The sequence below is a fragment of the Triticum aestivum genome, chromosome 2D (assembly GCF_018294505.1).
Source record: "Triticum aestivum cultivar Chinese Spring chromosome 2D, IWGSC CS RefSeq v2.1, whole genome shotgun sequence".
In the NCBI taxonomy this organism is placed as follows: domain Eukaryota; kingdom Viridiplantae; phylum Streptophyta; class Magnoliopsida; order Poales; family Poaceae; genus Triticum; species Triticum aestivum.
The window spans coordinates 38,741,950-38,762,461 of NC_057799.1; positions in this window are offsets into that span (position 1 = coordinate 38,741,950).

Below are 20,512 nucleotides of genomic sequence, written 5' to 3' on the forward strand. Positions count from 1 at the left end.
TCTCGGTGTTACGGTATCCATCATCGTCTGGCCAGACACTTTGTGATTTGATCACGGGGATGCCGGAACACGATAACGAGAAAAGAGAACAATACCGGTAACGAGGTAACTAGCATAGTGGACAAGTTGTTGATCCACGGGAATGCCAACATGTCTCACCTCGGGTATTTGTAACATATCGCGAAGCAACAGGAATAGCACACGGCAACTGGAGGTTCACTCGAATATTTATTCGTGTGGGTATAGGGGTCAATATGGGTGTCCACGGCTCCGATGTTGATCATTGATCGGAAGGGGTTCCGGGTCATGTCTATACTTCACCGAACCTATAGGGTCACACGCTTAAGGGTCATCTATCTGCTGAATACTAGACAGGGAGTCTGAGAGAAAATCACCGAAAAAGTTTCGGACACCGAAAAGTTTCGGACAGCGGAATCGTACCGCAGAGAGAGGTCATCGGATAAGTTTCGATGATACCGAAAAGTTGTTTCGGGATACACCATTAAGTCAAATTGGTTTCGGCACATGCCTGATAATTCTTGGAGGATGCCAGAATCATTCTGGAAGCTTTTTGGAATTTTCTGAGATAAAAACCGGAAATGTTCCGGAGCTGCCGGAGCCACTTCAGATGCGTTTCGCAGATGAAAATCACTAAAACCGGAATTGTTTTGGAACGCGTTGAAAATCATTTTAGTGGGTACTGGAAATGTTCTTAGCCCACATAAATATTTTCAGTTCGATCAGACGCTGAAAAATGTCGTCGTGAATAGTGAAAATCAGCTTTATGGTTACTTTATGGAAAGCCACCTTTTGGGGCTTTGCTCCAAAAGATCTTGGGGATGACATGGATGGATAGGAGCCATTTTTTGGGCCCCTCATGGGGGTGTGGCCGGCCACATGGGGTATCCCCCCTTGGGGACCCTCTTGTTCCTTGGTTTCACTCCTAGGTCCTTGTGGAAGGACTTCATTCATGTGCATTTTGGGTTTTTTGTGAAACTACCCTACCCCCTTGGGATTTCCTATAAATAGAGGTGGAGGGGCAGCCCTCCACACTCATCCCTTGCTCTCATACACATGCCATGCATTATCTGGCTTCTTCTCTCCCTCCCACGAAAAGAGTTTCGTAGAGCCGTAAGGCTGTCTGGGTTCCGGCAGGAACTAGTTCTGGACGGCGAAGCCCTGCCGGATAGATGACACCGTATGTGTGCAACTCTGTAGAGAGATCGTAGTTTCGGTCTTAGTTCGTGAGTGCCTCCCGAAGGGCTGTCCGTGTGACCGTCCGAGTTTCGAAGGTCCTCCCGAAGGGCTGTCCGAGTGACCGTTCGAGTTTCGAAGGTCCTCCCGAAGGGCTGTCCGCGACACCGTCCGGGGGGGCTGTTCGACCGCCTCCCGGAGGGGCTGTCTGAGGAGCAGATGAGGGTATACATCCTCGCGGTTGGGAGGTTGTAAATCCTAGCTGCGGGGATCTGCACCGCCGATCGTCATCGACTCTACTTCCCGCTGCGCTACGAGTCGGTAACGAAAAAGATCAAACCATGTATGCAGTCTCCATAGTGGTCCTGGGCTGGTGCGTAGGTCGGAAAATTTTTGTTTTCTGTCGCGTTCCCCTTCAAAAAAACCAGCGAAAAAAAACCGTGGAGACTATTCACCAACTGCTCCATTAGTAGTAGAGATCTCGCTGCACGGTTTTCTACCACGCGAGCATAATGGGCCTGCCCATTTAGTTTTGTCATTCGATGCGTTTCCTCTCGAAAAAGCTCGCTCAGGGGTGGTATTTTTTATTTTGGCACAATTGTCTTTGGATTTTCTCTGGGGTTTTTTCTTCTTTGTTTCTTCATTTGTTTTTCCACGGTTTTTTCGATCCTTTTTCGGTTTTCATTGGGTTTTTCTTTCGTTTTCTTTGTTTTTTCGTTGGTTTTCACTTGCTTTTCTTTTCTTCTTCTTTTATTTTTTATTTAGTTTTCTTAGTTTATTTCTTGTTTTTCATCGGGTTTCTTTGCTTATCTTTGTTTCTTTCTCACTTTTCACTGCTTTCCATTCTTTTGCAGTGGTGTTCCTTAGGGGTTTTTCTTCTTGCTTTTCCTGTGGTTCTCTCTGTTTCTTCATTGATTTTCGTAGGTTTTGTTCTTTCCATTGATTTCTTTGTTTTTCTAGGATTTTTTGGTTTCTTTATTTTTTCCTCGGTTTTCACCGGTCTTTATTTTCTTTTCTTCCTTCCTTACTTTATGTTTCTTTGGGTTTTTTTATCACTCCCTTCATACAAAAATATAAGACCTTTTTGCATTTCATATTGAACTACAAAATAGTCTTGTATTTTGGTACAGACTACCGAGGTAGTATTTGGGGTTTTCTTTATTTCTTTTTCAGTTTCACTGTATTCATTATTTTCGTGTTTGTTTTCCTTTTTCTTTTTTTTATTTGCTTCATTCTCGACTATCGTTACTTTTCTTAATTTTTTGTCGATTTTCATCGGTTACTTTGACATGTCTACACTTTTTAGTACACAATGTACATTTTTAGTGTACACATGAAATATTTTCTTACACATGTTTAAAATTTTATTAAAGTTTTGAACATTATTTAGAATAAATATTCAACATTTTTAAAATACTCGATGAAATTTTTAATGGTAAAAAACCTTTTTTTACACAAAATGTAGATTTTTTATATTCATCTGAAACATTTTATATACATGTTTAATATATTTAAAAACATAATTAACTACTGCTAATTATATTTTTTATGTATACTTTTATTCAATGTAGTTTGTACATTTTTCTTATACACCAGGAACATTGTTTTATATATGATACATATTTTTTCATACCCATTTTATATTTTTAAATAAATTTATTGTATATATGAGAAACATTTTTTCTGAATATATATCAAATACTTGATTTTTATTTTTTATATATGGTCAACTATTTTGCAAACACATTATATACATTTTTCGCATACATGTGAAACATTTTTCTGTACACATTTAACATTGTTTAAATATTTTATATAATATATGTTTAGAATATTTGGAAGCATAAACATAAGTTCTAAAAAGCAAAAAACTGAAACGAAATACGTGAAAGAAAACAGAAAACAAAAAGGCTGTGGGCTCAGCACGCTGGGCCGGCCTAGTCTCCCGCTCGCCTAAGCAAGGCTGCCCTAAGTCTCGCAGTAAGCGAGACCTACACGCGCCAACAACGTATTTACTGTGCATTAACGCTTACTGTAGCCACGGTCAAATAATTGCGAATATTTTTTGAATTTGTGAAGAAAAATTTAAAATATGAGAATTTTTTTAACCTCTGAATATTTTTCAAGAACACAAATATTTCTTGAAATTTACCGAAGAAGTGTTTAAAACAAGAACATTTTTTAAAACGTCGGAATAATTTTCAAAACTGTGAACTTTTTTGAAATTCCTTTTTTTATTTCTGAAAACATTTCAACAGCTGGACTTATTTTGAAATTCAGAAGAGAATTTGGAAAACAAACATTTTAGAAAAAAACCTGGACAATTTTTTAATTAGTCAATAATTTTTAGAAACAGGAATATTTTTGTAAATTCCAAACAATATTTGAAATTTCTAAACATTTTTATAAAAGTAAATAAAACATGAAAAATAAAAAGGAAACTTTAGAAAAATAAATAGGTAAAAGGGAAACGACAAAAAATATACATAACCTTTTTTTAGGGTTAAAATATAGATAACCGGAGTGAAACCTTCTGGAATGTTCCTAAAACCAGCAAAATGTGTAGTATGGATTGGCCCGCCTATGAGTGTGATGTATGTGCGAAATAACGGCAATTTGTCGTATTAAGCAATGAATAGGTATTATTCCTAGTCCCCACTTTCTGCGGGTTACTGTCCTATAGCGCCTGAAGAGCGATTGTATGGGCCGGCTCATTCGGCTCTCACGACTCGCTCCGGCCGGGAAAATCGGTCGCTGTTGTGTGTTCCTTTCCACACGAAAAACAGTTTTTCCATACCCTTTCTTAGAAAAAAAGAATCTTCGCAGAATATTATTTTTTTTGAAAAAAATCAGAAATTCAATAATTTTTGATGAATTTGGAACAATATACACGAAAATCTGAAAATATTCGCTAATAAAAAAAATCTCGAATTTGAAAACAATATTTTAAAAATATTCATGAGTTCAAAATTGTTCATGAATATAAAAAAATGTTCATGAATTTTTACAATGTCAGAAAATTTTAAAGATGTTCATTTGTTGCTTTAAATTTGGTTCATGCAGTTCAAATGAAAGTCAAAAGACTTCTAGCTTATACTTTGATTGGACATGCAGGTTATATATATTCGTACTGATTTCTCATGTGGAACCATAGAAGGAAATCAATCTGTTCTGATTGGTCTATTTATTTATGCATAAATGCCGATAGATGCATTCACCATTGTTTCATCTAGGTCGTCAATTTAGCCTATCAACTGTAAATGTATCTTACAGATGTGTCTTGATGCTGTGATAGCCCAATCCTCAGTAGCGTGCCTAATGGGCGGTTTCCGGGTGTGTCATGGCACACCCAGAATTTTGGGACATATTCTTTACCAAGTAAAAATTAGCTGATTTTCAAGGCTCATCCAAGCCAATTAGAATATATCTCAAAAACATTTAGAATGTGCACACCCTTCATTTTATTTTATAGGTCCGCCACTGCCACTTGTATAAGTTGCGGCACTCGCTGGACAAGGTAATTCCACGCGCAATCCTGACTCGACTGATAAATGTGTCACGCGCGTACGGAAGTCTCCTGATCTGCCCTCCACTTTAAAGATTAAATAGTGTTTAGACAGATAACCCGGGGCTTATTATCAGTGGCTTTTAGGCAGACGGCGACCGCTGTCCGGGAATGCAAAATTGCATCCGGCCACAGCGATGTCGGCATGACGGGCATCCGTGCCAAAACGTCAAAACAAGAAATAGTCCGACTCGACGATGGACCGGTCGCATTGCCATCGGTGCTTTTGGTTAACCAACGCCTTGATCACTTTTTTTGTACAAAAGACTTGGAGTGATTATTTTTAGTTAAGAAGAGGGGCAGCAGAGCAACGGCATGCTTCGAGGGCGCTGCAGAGAATAGTATTGTCGTGGTGATGCGTCCAAGCACATCTACATGGAGCCCGAGGGGGAAAGGTGTACGCATATACTCTAGTTGTATAATATCATTTGTGTCATTCCGCCGTTGGTCATTCCAACACGGCGGGGTTGCTAATCCGAGACAGGCACGCACTAACCACTCCATCATGCTTTCCTTCAGCGGCTGATAAATCATGCACGCATATGCAGTATGGATCGGTTGCGTAGGTAAGATCAGAACTACTCCTACTACCTAAATCGAGAAAAGAAAAGGGCAGAGGGGCTAGGTAGAAAGAACCATGCGGCCATGTGTACGTACATGGCAATAATATACATATGCCATATCCCTCGAAAAAATATATAAATATGACACGAGTATGTGCAAGTGCAAGCACATGCACAATTGACAAAAGTCTCATGGAAACGAACGTTTTCAACGAAATAAGAACCATACAAAATAGATTTCTTGATCTTTTTATTTAGGAAAACAGGAAAATGGATTTTTTCGCTGTTTTTTCTTTTATCCTAAAGACATGCAGAACGAGTGTACTATGAAATGATTACGACCATTTTGTTTCACAGGATCACTACAAAAATAGAATGTCGTATCATCTTGAATACTGTAGAATTACATGATTGTTTGTCCATATGCAGGAGAAATTACTTTCAAAAAAATATGCAGGAGAAATATATGCTTCTGAAACCACCACCACCACCACCCCCCCCCCCCTCCTCCCTTCCTTGGGTAACTCGGCCCGCTGCCTCCCTTCCCCCTCGTCGCTGCCAAAGGACACCAAGAGCCGAGCTCACGTCGTCATCGGGGAAGGTGGCAGCTTTTGCTGTTGCGCCTCTCTCGCAGGGGCATCGGGCTCGCGGGCAGCGGCCTGGGCCGGTGAGGCACCATCATTTCTGCGGCGTATGGTGGGCTGCTGCCACGGGCGTGGTCCGATGGGTTTGATTGTGAGGGTAGCAAGGCTTCTGGTGGATGAGGACCATGGCATGGGAATTGCTTCTTCAGGTTTTCGGCAGCACCTAATCTGGCTATTTCGTCCCCCCTCTACTTCTTGGCAAGCTCCATCTCTCCGGGTCTGAGATGTGTCAACGTGGGTTCCTTGGTTTACATGCTGGGTGGGGTGTTGGTGGTGGGGAGTCAAGACTGGGATAAATCCCTAGTTGCCCTCGCCGGACATGGCGACGGCTACGCCTGCGGGCGTCGCTCCCCTCCTTGGAGGCATCATTCATGTATATCCTCGCATCTTCCCTTCTCCTACCTCCCGGGTGAAAACTTGAACAATGTGAAGGAAATATGCCCTAGAGGCAATAATAAAGTTGTTATTTATATTTTCTTATATCATGATAAATGTTTACTATTCATGCTAGAGTTGCATTAACCGAAAACTTAGTACATGTGTGAATACATAGACAAAACAGAGTGTCCCTAGTATGCCTCTACTTGACTAGCTCGTTAATCAAAGATGGTTATGTTTCCTGACCATAGACATGTGTTGTCATTTGATGAACGGGGTCACATCATTATAGAATGATGTGATGGACAAGACCCATCCGTTAGCTTAGCATAATGATCGTTTAGTTTTATTGCTATTGCTTTCATCATGACTTATACATGTTCCTCTGACTATGAGATTATGCAACTCCCGAATACCGGAGGAACACCTTGTGTGCTATCAAACGTCACAACGTGACTGCGTGATTATAAAGATGCTCTACAGATGTCTCCGAAGGTGTTTGTTGGGTTGGCATAGATCGAGATTAGGATTTCTCACTCCGTGTATCGGAGAGGTATCTCTGGGCCCTCTCGGTAATGCACATCACTATAAGCCTTGCAAGCAATGTGACTAATGAGTTAGTCACGGGATGATGCATTACGGAACGAGTAAAGAGACTTGCCAGTAACGAGATTGAACTAGGTATGATGATACCGACGATCGAATCTCGGGCAAGTAACATACCGATGACAAAGGGAACAACGTATGTTGTTATGCGGTTTGACCGATAAAGATCTTCGTAGAATATGTAGGAGCCAATATGAGCATCCAGGTTCCGTTATTGGTTATTGACCGGAGATGTGTCTCGGTCATGTCTACATAGTTCTCGAACCCGTAGGGTCCGCACGCTTAACGTTCGATGACGATTTGTATTATGAGTTATGTGATTTGATGACTGAAGTTTGTTAGGAGTCCCAGATCAGATCGCGGACATGAGGAGTCTCGAAATGGTCGAGACGTCAAGATCGATATATTGGAAGGCTATATTCGGACATCGGAAAGGTTTTTTGTGGTTCGGGTATTTTTCGGAGTACCGGAGAGTTACGGGAATTCGTCGTGGGAAGTATTGGGCCTTCATGGGCCTTAGTGGAAAGGAGAGAAGGGCCACAAGGGGAGGTCGCGCGCCCCCCAGGCCGGCCTCCTCTTCCCCCTCCTTTATATACGTGGGCAGGGGGGCACCCAAAGACACACAAGTTGATCTTTTAGCCATGTGCGGTGCCCCCCTCCACAGTTACACACCTCGGTCATATCGTCGTAGTGCTTAGGCGAAGCCCTGAGCCGGTATTTCATCATCACCGTCACCACGTCGTTGTGCTGACGGAACTCTGCCTCGGCCTCAACTGGATCAAGAGTTCGAGGGACGTCACCGAGCTGAACGTGTGCAGATCGTGGAGGTGCCATGCGTTCGGTACTTGGATCGGTTGGATCGCGAAGACGTTCGACTACATCAACCGCGTTACTAAACGCTTCCGCTTTCGGTCTACGAGGGTACTTGGACACACTCTCCCCTCTCGTTGCTATGCATCTCCTAGATAGATCTTGCGTGATCGTAGGAAATTTTATGAAATTACTGTGTTCCCCAACAGTGGCATCAGAGCCAGGTCTATGCGTAGATGTTATATGCACGAGTAAAACACAAAGAGTTGTGGGCGATAATAGTCATACTGCTTATCAGCATGTCATACTTTGATTCGGCGGTATTGTTGGATGAAGCGGCCCAGACCGACATTACATGACCGCGTTCATGAGACTGGTTCTACCACCGTGCTTCGCACACAGGTGGCTAGTGGGTGTCTGTTTCTCCAGCTTTAGTTGAATCGAGTTTGACTACGCCCGGTCCTTGTTGAAGGTTAAAACAGCACACTTGACGAAAAATCGTTGTGGTGCGTGGGTAAGAACGGTTCTTGCTAGAAGCCCGTAGCAGCCACGTAAAACTTGCAACAACAAAGTAGAGGACGTATAACTTGTTTTTGCAGGGCATGTTGTGATGTGATATCGTCAAGACGTGATGAGATATAAATTTTTGTATGAGATGATCATGTTTTGTTAAAGTTATCGGCGACTGGCAGGAGCCTTATGGTTGTCTCTTTATTGCATAAGATGCAAGCGCCATATAATTGATTTACTTTATTGCTATACGATAGCAATAGTTGCAAGCGAGACGACCATGTGACGACACGTTGATAAAGATCAAGATGATGGAGATCATGGTGTCATGCCAGTGACGATGGAGATCATGACGGTACTTTGGAGATGGAGATCAAAGGCACAAGATGATGATGGCCATATCATGTCACATATTTTGATTGCATGTGATGTTTATCTTTTATGCATCTTATTTTGCTTAGTACGACGGTAGCATTATGAGATGATCCCTTACTAAAATTTCAAGGTATAAGTGTTCTCCCTGAGTATGCACCGTTGCGACAGTTCTTCGTGCTGAGACACCACGTGATGACCGGGTGTGATAAGCTCTACGTTCACATACAACGGGTGCAAGCCAGTTTTGCACACGTAGAATACTCGGGTTAAACTTGATGAACCTAGCATATGCAGATATTGCCTCGGAACACTGAGACCAAAAGGTCGAGCATGAATCATATAGTAGATATGATCAACATAGTGATGTTCACCATTGAAAACTTCTCCATCTCACATGATGATCGGACATGGTTTAGTTGATATGGATCACGTGATCATTTAGATGACTAGAGGGATGTCTATCTAAGTGGGAGTTCTTAAGTAATATGATTAATTGAACTTTAATTTATCATGAACTTAGTCCTGATAGTATTTGCATAACTATGTTGTAGATCAATAGCTCGCGATGTAGCTCCCCATTTATTTTTGATATGTTCCTAGAGAAAAACTATGTTGAAATATGATAGTAGAAATGATGCGTACTAGGTCCGTGATCTGAGGATTATCCTCATTGTTGCACAGAAGAATTATGTCCTTGATGCATCGCTAGGTGACGGACCTATTGCAGGAGCAAATGCAGACGTTATGAACGTTTGGCAGGCTCGGTATGGTAACTACTTGATAGTTTCGTGCACCATGCTTTACGGCTTAGAACCGGGACTTCAAAAACATTTTGAACGCCATGGAGCATATGAGATGTTCCAAGAGCTGAAATTGGCATTTCAGACTCATGCCCAAGTCGAGAGGTATGAGACCTCTGACAAGTACTTTGCCTACAAGATGGAGGAGAATAGCTCAACTAGTGAGCATGTGCTCAGATTGTCTGAGTACTACAATTGCTTGAATCAAGTGGAAGTTAATCTTCCAGATAAAATAGTGATTGACAGAGTTCTCTAGTCACTATCACTAAGTTACTAGAACTTCGTGATGAACTATAATATGCAAGGGATGACGAAAACGATTCCCGAGCTCTTCGTAATGCTGAAATCGACGAAGGTAGAAATCAAGAAAAGCATCAAATGTTGATGGTTGACAAGACCACTAGTTTCAAGTAAAAGGGCAAGGGAAAGAAAGGGAACTTCAAGAAGAATGGCAAGCAAGTTGCCACTCCCATGAAAAAGCCCAAAGCTAGACCCAAGCCTCAAACTGAGTGCTTCTACTGCGAAGGAAATGGTCACTGGAAGCGGAACTGCCACAAATACTTGGCGGATAAGAAGGATGGCAAAGTGAACAAAAGTATATATGATATACATGTTATTGATGTGTACTTTATGTTCGAAATATGCCCTAGAGGCAATAATAAAGTGGTTATTATTATATTTCCTTGTTCATGATAATTGTCTATTGTTCATGCCATAATTGTGTTATCCGGAAATCGTAATACATGTGTGAATACATAGACCACAACATGTCCCTAGTGAGCCTCTAGTTGACTAGCTCATTGATCAATAGATGGTTACGGTTTCCTGACCATGGACATTGGATGTCCTTGATAACGGGATCACATCATTAGGATAATGATGTGATGGACAAGACCCAATCCTAAGCATAGCACAAGATCGTGTAGTTCGTTTACTAGAGCTTTTCTAATGTCAAGTATCTTTTCCTTAGACCATGAGATTGTGCAACTCCTGGATGCCGTAGGAGTGCTTTGGGTGTGCCAAACGTCACAACGTAACTGGGTGGCTATAAAGGTGCACTACGGGTATCTCCGAAAGTGTCTGTTGGGTTGGCACAAATCAAGACTGGGATTTGTCACTCCGTGTGACGGAGAGGTATCTCTGGGCCCACTCGGTAGGACATCATCATAACGAGCTCAATGTGACCAAGGAGTTGATCACGGGATGATGTGTTACGAACGAGTAAAGAGACTTGCCGGTGACGAGATTGAACAAGGTATAGGGATACCGACGATCGAATCTTGGGCAAGTATCATACCAGTAGACAAAGGGAACTGTGTACGGGATTGATTGAATCCCCGACATCGTGGTTCATCCGATGCGATCATCGTGGAACATATGGGAGCCAACATGGGTATCTAGATCCTGCTGTTGGTTATTGGCCGGGGAGATGTCTCGGTCATGTCTACATGCCTCCCGAACCCGTAGGGTCTACACACTTAAGGTTCGATGACGCTAGGGTTATAGGGAAAGTTTGTGCGTGGTTACCGAATGTTGTTCGGAGTCCCGGATGAGATCCCGGACGTCACGAGGAGTTCCGGAATTGTCCGGAGATAAAGATTTATATATGGAAAGTCCTTATTCGGTCGCCGGAAGTGTTCGGGGGTTTATCGGTATTGTACCGGGACCACCGAAATCCGGGGGTCCACCGGGAGGGTCCACCTGCCCCGGAGGGCCCTATGGGCTGAATATGGAGGGGAACCAGCCCCTAGGTGGGCTGGGCGCCAAATCCCCCAGGGCCCATGCGCCTAGGGTTAGGGGGAAACCCTAAAGGGGGCGCCCCCCCTTGGCTTGGGGGGCAAGCCTTCCCCCCTTGGCCGTCGCCCCCCCCCCTCTAGATTCATCTGGTGTTGGGGATCGTAGCAAAATTTTAAAATTTCCTACGCATCACCAAGATCCATCTATGGAGTATACTAGCAACGAGGGGAAATGAGTGCATCTACATACCCTTGTAGATCGCGAGCGGAAGCGTTCAAGTGAACGGGGTTGATGGAGTCGTACTCGTCGTGATCCAAATCACCGATGACCGAGTGCCGAACGGACGGCACCTCCGCGTTCAACACACGTACGGAGCAGCGACGTCTCCTCCTTCTTGATCCAGCAAGGGGGAAGGAGAGGTTGATGGAGATCCAGCAGCACGACGGCGTGGTGGAGGAAGTAGCGGGGATCTCGGCAGGGCTTCGCCAAGCTTCTGCGAGAGGGAGAGGTGTTGCAGGGGGAGAGGGAAGCGCCAGGGGCTGTAGTACTACTGCCCTCCCTCCCCCCACTATATATAGGCCCCCCCGGGGGGGCGCCGGCCCTGGATCCCATCTACAAGGGGGGGGCCAGGGGGGAAACTTGCCCCCCAAGTCAGGTGGGGCGCCCCCCACCCCTAGGGTTTCCAACCCTAGGCGCAGGGGGAGGCCCATGGGGGCGCCCCAGCCCACTAGGGGCTGGTTCCCTTCCCACTTCAGCCCATGGGGCCCTCCGGGATAGGTGGCCCCACCCAGTGGACCCCCGGGACCCTTTCGGTGGTCCCGGTACAATACCGGTGACCCCCGAAACTTTCTCGGTGGCCGAAACTTGACTTCATATATATAATTCTTCACCTCCGGACCATTCCGGAACTCCTCGTGACGTCCGGGATCTCATCCGGGACTCCGAACAACTTTCGGGTTTCCGCATACTAATATCTCTACAACCCTAGCGTCACCGAACCTTAAGTGTGTAGACCCTACGGGTTCGGGAGACATGCAGACATGACCAAGACGCCTCTCCGGTCAATAACCAACAGCGGGATCTGGATACCCATGTTGGCACCCACATGTTCCACGATGATCTCATCGGATGAACCACGATGTCGAGGATTCAATCAATCCCGTATACAATTCCCTTTGTCAATCGGTACGTTACTTGCCCGAGATTCGATCGTCGGTATCCCAATACCTTGTTCAATCTCGTTACCGGCAAGTCACTTTACTCGTACCGTAATGCATGATCCCGTGGCTAACTCCTTAGTCACATTGAGCTCATTATGATGATGCATTACCGAGTGGGCCCAGAGATACCTCTCCGTCATACGGAGTGACAAATCCCAGTCTCGATCCGTGTCAACCCAACAGAGACTTTTAGAGATACCCGTAGTGTACCTTTATAGTCACCCAGTTACGTTGTGACGTTTGGTACACCCAAAGCACTCCTACGGCATCCTGGAGTTACACGATCTCATGGTCTAAGGAAAAGATACTTGACATTGGAAAAGCTCTAGCAAACGAACTACACGATCTTTTGTGCTATGCTTAGGATTGGGTCTTGTCCATCACATCATTCTCCTAATGATGTGATCCCGTTATCAACGACATCCAATGTCCATAGCCAGGAAACCATGACTATCTGTTGATCAACGAGCTAGTCAACTAGAGGCTTACTAGGGACACGTTGTGGTCTATGTATTCACACATGTATTACGATTTCCGGATAACACAATTATAGCATGAACAATAGACAATTATCATGAACAAGGAAATATAATAATAACCATTTATTATTGCCTCTAGGGCATATTTCCAACAGTCTCCCACTTGCACTAGAGTCAATAATCTAGTTACATTGTGATGAATCGAACACCCATAGAGTTCTGGTGTTGATCATGTTTTGCTCTAGGGAGAGGTTTAGTCAACGGATCTGCTACATTCACGTCCGTATGTACTTTACAAATATCTATGTCTCCATTTTGAACACTTTCACGAATGGAGTTGAAGCGACGCTTGATATGCCTGGTCTTCCTGTGAAACCTGGGCTCCTTGGCAAGGGCAATGGCTCCAGTGTTGTCACAGAAGAGAGTCATCGGGCCCGACGCATTGGGAATCACCCCTAGGTCGGTAATGAACTCCTTCATCCAGATTGCTTCTTGCGCTGCCTCTGAGGCTGCCATGTACTCCGCTTCACATGTAGATCCCGCCACGACGCTTTGCTTGCAACTGCACCAGCTTACTGCCCCTCCATTCAAAATATACACGTATCCGGTTTGTGACTTCGAGTCATCCAGATCTGTGTCGAAGCTAGCATCGACGTAACCCTTTACGACGAGCTCATCGTCACCTCCATAAACGAGAAACATATCCTTAGTCCTCTTCAGGTACTTCAGGATATTCTTGACCGCTGTCCAATGTTCCATGCCGGGATTACTTTGGTACCTTCCTACCAAACTTACGACAAGGTTTACATCAGGTCTGGTACACAGCATGGCATACATAATAGACCCTATGGCCGAGGCATAGGGGATGACACTCATCTTCTCTCTATCTTCTGCCGTGGTCGGGCATTGAGCCGTGCTCAATTGCACACCTTGCAACACAGGCAAGAACCCCTTCTTGGACTGATCCATATTGAACTTCTTCAATATCTTGTCAAGGTACGTACTCTGTGAAAGACCAATGAGGCGTCTTGATCTATCTCTATAGATCTTGATGCGAATATATAAGCAGCTTCTCCAAGGTCCTTCATTGAAAAACACTTATTCAAGTAGGCCTTTATACTTTCCAAGAATTCTATATCATTTCCCATCAATAGTATGTCATCCACATATAATAAGAGAAATGCTACAGAGCTCCCACTCACTTTCTTGTAAACACAGGCTTCTCCATAAGTCTGTGTAAACCCAAACGCTTTGATCATCTCATCAAAACGAATGTTCCAACTCCGAGATGCTTGCACCAGCCCATAGATGGAGCGCTGGAGCTGGCATACCTTGTTAGCATTCTTAGGATCGACAAAACCTTCCGGCTGCATCATATACAATTCTTCCTTAAGAAAGCCGTTAAGGAATGCCGTTTTGACGTCCATTTGCCATATCTCATAATCATAGAATGCGGCAATTGCTAACATGATTCAGACGGACTTCAGCTTCGCTACGGGTGAGAAAGTCTCATCGTAGTCAACCCCTTGAACTTGTCGATAACCCTTAGCGACAAGTCGAGCCTTATAGATGGTCACATTACCATCCGCGTCTGTCTTCTTCTTAAAGATCCATTTATTTTCTATGGCTCGCCGATCATCGGGCAAGTCAGTCAAAGTCCATACTTTGTTTTCATACATGGATCCTATCTCGGATTTCATGGCTTCTAGCCATTTGTCGAAATCCGGGCCCGCCATCGCTTCTTCATAGTTCGAAGGTTCACCGTTGTCCAACAACATGATTTCCAGGACAGGGTTGCCGTACCACTCTGGTGCGGAACGTGTCCTTGTGGACCTACGAAGTTCAGCAGTAACTTGATCCGAAGCTTCATGATCATCATCATTAACTTCCTCCCCAGTCGGTGTAGGCACCACAGGAACATCTTCCCGCGCTGCGCTACTTTCCGGTTCGGAAGGGGTGACTATCACCTCATCAAGTTCCACTTTCCTCCCACTCACTTCTTTCGAGAGAAACTCTTTCTCCAGAAAGGACCCATTCTTGGCAACAAAGATCTTGCCTTCGGATCTGAGGTAGAAGGTATACCCAATGGTTTCCTTAGGGTATCCTATGAAGACGCATTTTTCCGACTTGGGTCGAGCTTTTCAGGTTGAAGTTTCTTGACATAAGCATCGCATCCCCAAACTTTTAGAAACGACAGCTTAGGTTTCTTCCCAAACCATAATTCATACGGTGTCGTCTCAACGGATTTCAACGGAGCCCTATTTAAAGTGAATGCGGCAGCCTCTAAAGCGTAGCCCCAAAATGAGAGCGGTAGATCGGTAAGAGACATCATAGATCGCACCATATCCAATAGAGTGCGATTACGACGTTCGGACACACCATTTCGCTGAGGTGTTCCAGGCGGCGTGAGTTGTGAAACGATTCCACATTTCTTTAAGTGCGTACCAAATTCGTGACTTAAATATTCTCCACCATGATCTGATCGTAAGAACTTTATTTTCCTGTCACGTTGATTCTCAACCTCACTCTGAAATTCCTTGAACTTTTCAAAGGTTTCAGACTTGTGTTTCATTAGGTAGACATACCCATATCTACTTAAGTCATCAGTGAGAGTGAGAACATAACGATATCCTCCGCAAGCCTCAACACTCATTGGACCACACACATCGGTATGTATGATTTCCAATAAATTGGTTGCTCGCTCCATTGTTCCGGAGAACGGAGTCTTGGTCATCTTACCCATGAGGCATGGTTCGCACGTGTCAAATGATTCGTAATCAAGAGACTCCAAAAGTCCATCTGCATGGAGCTTCTTCATGCGTTTGACACCAATGTGACCAAGGCGGCAGTGCCACAAGTATGTGGGACTATCATTATCAACTTTACATCTTTTGGTATTCACACTATGAATATGTGTAACATCACGTTCGAGATTCATCAAGAATAAACCATTGACCAGCGGGGCATGACCATAAAACATATCTCTCATATAAATAGAACAACCATTATTCTCGGATTTAAATGAGTAGCCATCTCGAATTAAACGAGATCCAGATACAATGTTCATGCTCAAAGCTGGCACTAAATAACAATTATTGAGGTTTAAAACTAATCCCGTAGGTAAATGCAGAGGTAGCGTGCCGACGGCGATCACATCGACCTTGGAACCATTCCCGACGCGCATCGTCACCTCGTCCTTTGCCAGTCTCCGCTTATTCCGCAGTTCCTGTTTTGAGTTACAAATATGAGCAACCGCACCGGTACCAAATACCCAGGAGCTACTACGAGTACTGGTAAGGTACACATCAATTACATGTATATCACATATACCTTTGGTGTTGCCGGCCTTCTTGTCCGCTAAGTATTTGGGGCAGTTCCGCTTCCAGTGACCACTTCCCTTGCAATAAAAGCACTCAGTCTCAGGCTTGGGTCCATTCTTTGACTTCTTCCTGGCAACTGGCTTACCGGGCGCGGCAACTCCCTTGCCGTCCTTCTTGAAGTTCTTCTTACCCTTGCCTTTCTTGAACTTAGTGGTTTTATTCACCATCAACACTTGATGTTCCTTTCTGATCTCCACCTCCGCTGATTTCAGCATTGAATATACCTCAGGAATGGTCTTTTCCATCCCCTGCATATTGAAGTTCATCACAAAGCTCTTGTAGCTCGGTGGAAGCGACTGAAGGATTCTGTCAATGACCGCATCATCCGGGAGATTAACTCCCAGCTGAGACAAGCGGTTGTGTAACCCAGACATTCTGAGTATGTGCTCACTAACAGAACTATTTTCCTCCATTTTACGGCTGAAGAACTTGTCGGAGACTTCATATCTCTCGACCCAGGCATGAGCTTGGAAAACCATTTTCAGCTCTTCGAACATCTCATATGCTCCATGTTTCTCAAAACGCTTTTGGAGACCCGGTTCTAAGCTGTAAAGCATGCCGCACTGAACGAGGGAGTAATCATCAGCACGTGATTGCCAAGCGTTCATAACGTCTTGGTTCTCTGGGATTGGTGCTTCACCTAGCGGTGCTTCTAGGACATAATCTTTCTTGGCAGCTATGAGGATGATCCTCAGGTTCCGGACCCAGTCCGTATAGTTGCTGCCATCATCTTTCAGCTTGGTTTTCTCTAGGAACGCGTTGAAGTTGAGGACAACATGGGCCATTTGATCTACAAGACATATTGTAAAGATTTTAGACTAAGTTCATGATAATTAAGTTCATCTAATCAAATTATTCAATGAACTCCCACTCAGATAGACATCCCTCTAGTCATCTAAGTGAAACATGATCCGAGTTAACTAGGCCGTGTCCGATCATCACGTGAGACGGACTAGTCAAGATCGGTGAACATCTCCATGTTGAGCGTATCTTCTATACGACTCATGCTCGACCTTTCGGTCTTCCATGTTCCGAGGCCATGTCTGTACAAGCTAGGCTCGTCAAGTCAACCTAAGTGTATTGCGTGTGTTCCGAGGCCATGTATGTACATGCTAGGCTCGTCAACACCCGTTGTATGCGAACGTTAGAATCTATCACACCCGATCATCACGTGGTGCTTCAAAACAACGAACCTTCGCAACGGTGCACAGTTAGGGGGAACACTTTCTTGAAATTATTATAAGGGATCATCTTACTTACTACCGTCGTTCTAACAAATAAGATGTAAAACATGATAAACATCACATGCAATCAAATAGTGACATGATATGGCCAATATCATTTTGCTCCTTTGATCTCCATCTTCGGGGCGCCATGATCATCTTCGTCACCGGCATGACACCATGATGTCCATCATCATGATCTCCATCATCGTGTCTCCATGAAGTTGTCACACCAACGATTACTTATACTTCTATGGCTAACGCGTTTAGCAATAAAGTAAAGTAATTTACATGGTGTTATTCAATGACACGCAGGTCATACAAAAAATAAAGACAACTCCTATGGCTCCTGCCGGTTGTCATACTCATCGACATGCAAGTCGTGATTCCTATTACAAGAATATGATCAATCTCATACATCACATATATCATTCATCACATCTTCTGGCCATATCACATCACAAGGCACATGCTGCAAAAACAAGTTAGACGTCCTCTAATTGTTGTTGCAAGTTTTTACGTGGCTTGTATAGGTTTCTAGCAAGAACGTTTCTTACCTACGTAAAACCACAACGTGATATGCCAATTTCTATTTACCCTTCATAAGGACCCTTTTCATCGAATCCGTTCCGACTAAAGTGGGAGAGACAGACACCCGCTAGCCACCTTATGCAACTAGTGCATGTCAGTCGGTGGAACCTGTCTCACGTAAGCGTACGTGTAAGGTCGGCCCGGGCCGCTTCATCCCACAATACCGCCGAAACAAGATAAGACTAGTAGCGGCAAGAAGAATTGGCAACATCTACGCCCACAACTGCTTTGTGTTCTACTCGTGCATAGTAACTACGCATAAAGCCCACAGGTCCCAGGATCGCAACCTGGCTCTGATACCACTGTTGGGGATTGTAGCAGAATTTTAAAATTTCCTACGCATCACCAAGATCCATCTATGGAGTATACTAGCAACGAGGGGAAAGGAGTGCATCTACATACCCTTGTAGATCGCGAGCGGAAGCGTTCAAGTGAACGGGGTTGATGGAGTCGTACTCGTCGTGATCCAAATCACCGATGACCGAGTGCCGAACGGACGGCACCTCCGCGTTCAACACACGTACGGAGCAGCGACGTCTCCTCCTTCTTGATCCAGCAAGGGGGAAGGAGAGGTTGATGGAGATCCAGCAGCACGACGGCGTGGTGGTGGAAGTAGCGGGGATCTCGGCAGGGCTTCGCCAAGCTTCTGCGAGAGGGAGAGGTGTTGCAGGGGGAGAGGGAGGCGCCAGGGGCTGTAGTACTGCTGCCCTCCCTCCCCCACTATATATAGGCCCCCCTGGGGAGGCGCCGGCCCTGGATCCCATCTACAAGGGGGGGCGGCCAGGGGGGAAACTTGCCCCCCAAGTCAGGTGGGGCGCCCCCCACCCCTAGGGTTTCCAACCCTAGGCGCGGGGGGAGGCCCATGGGGGGCGCCCCAGCCCACTAGGGGCTGGTTCCCTTCCCACTTCAGCCCATGGGGCCCTCCGGGATAGGTGGCCCCACCCGGTGGACTCCCGGGACCCTTCCGGTGGTCCCGGTACAATATCGGTGACCCCCGAAACTTTCCCGGTGGCCGAAACTTGACTTCCTATATATAATTCTTCACCTCCGGACCATTCCGGAACTCCTCGTGACGTCCGGGATCTCATACGGGACTCCAAACAACTTTCGGGTTTCCGCATACTAATATCTCTACAACCCTAGCGTCACCGAACCTTAAGTGTGTAGACCATACGGGTTCGGGAGACATGCAGACATGACCGAGACGCCTCTCCGGTCAATAACCAACAGCGGATCTGGATACCCATGTTGGCTCCCACATGTTCCACGATGATCTCATCGGATGAACCACGATGTCGAGGATTCAATCAATCCCGTATACAATTCCCTTTGTCAATCGGTACGTTACTTGCCCGAGATTCGATCGTCGGTATCCCAATACCTTGTTCAATCTCGTTACCGGCAATTCACTTTACTCGTACCATAATGCATGATCCCGTGGCTAACTCCTTAGTCACATTGAGCTCATTATGATGATGCATTACCGAGTGGGCCCAGAGATACCTCTCCGTCATACGGAGTGACAAATCCCAGTCTCGATCCGTGTCAACCCAACAGACACTTTCAGAGATGCCCGTAGTGTACCTTTATAGTCACCCAATTACGTTGTGACGTTTGGTACACCCAAAGCACTCCTACGGCATCCGGGAGTTACACGATCTCATGGTCTAAGGAAAAGATACTTGACATTGGAAAAGCTCTAGTAAACGAACTACACGATCTTTTGTGCTATGCTTAGGATTGGGTCTTGTCCATCACATCATTATCCTAATGATGTGATCCCGTTATCAAGGACATCCAATGTCCATGGTCAGGAAACCGTAACCATCTATTGATCAACGAGCTAGTCAACTAGAGGCTCACTAGGGACATGTTGTGGTCTATGTATTCACACATGTATTACGATTTCCGGATAACACAATTATAGCATGAACAATAGACAATTATCATGAACAAGGAAATATAATAATAACCATTTATTATTGCCTCTAGGGCATATTTCCAACATCTAGAGGGGGCCGGCCCCCTCTCCCTTGCCCCTATAAATAGAGGGGAGGTGGGAGGGCAGCCGCAGCACATCCAAGGCGCAGCCCTTCCCCTCTCCAACACCTCCTCCTCCTTCCACGGTGCTTGGCGAAGCCCTGCCGGAGTACCACGCTGCTCCAACACCACCACGCTGTCGTGCTGCTGCTGGAGTTGTCTTCCCCAACCTCTCCCTCTCTCCTTGCTGGATCAAGGCGTGGGAGACGTCACCGGGCTGCACGTGTGTTGAACGCGGAGGCGCCGTTGTTCGGTGCTTAGATCGGAATCAACCGCGATCTGAATCGCTACGAGTACGACTCCTTCATCTGCGTTCTTGTAACGCTTCCGCATCGCGATCTTCAAGGGTATGGAGATGCACTCCCCTCTCTCTCATTGCTAGTCTCTCCATAGATTG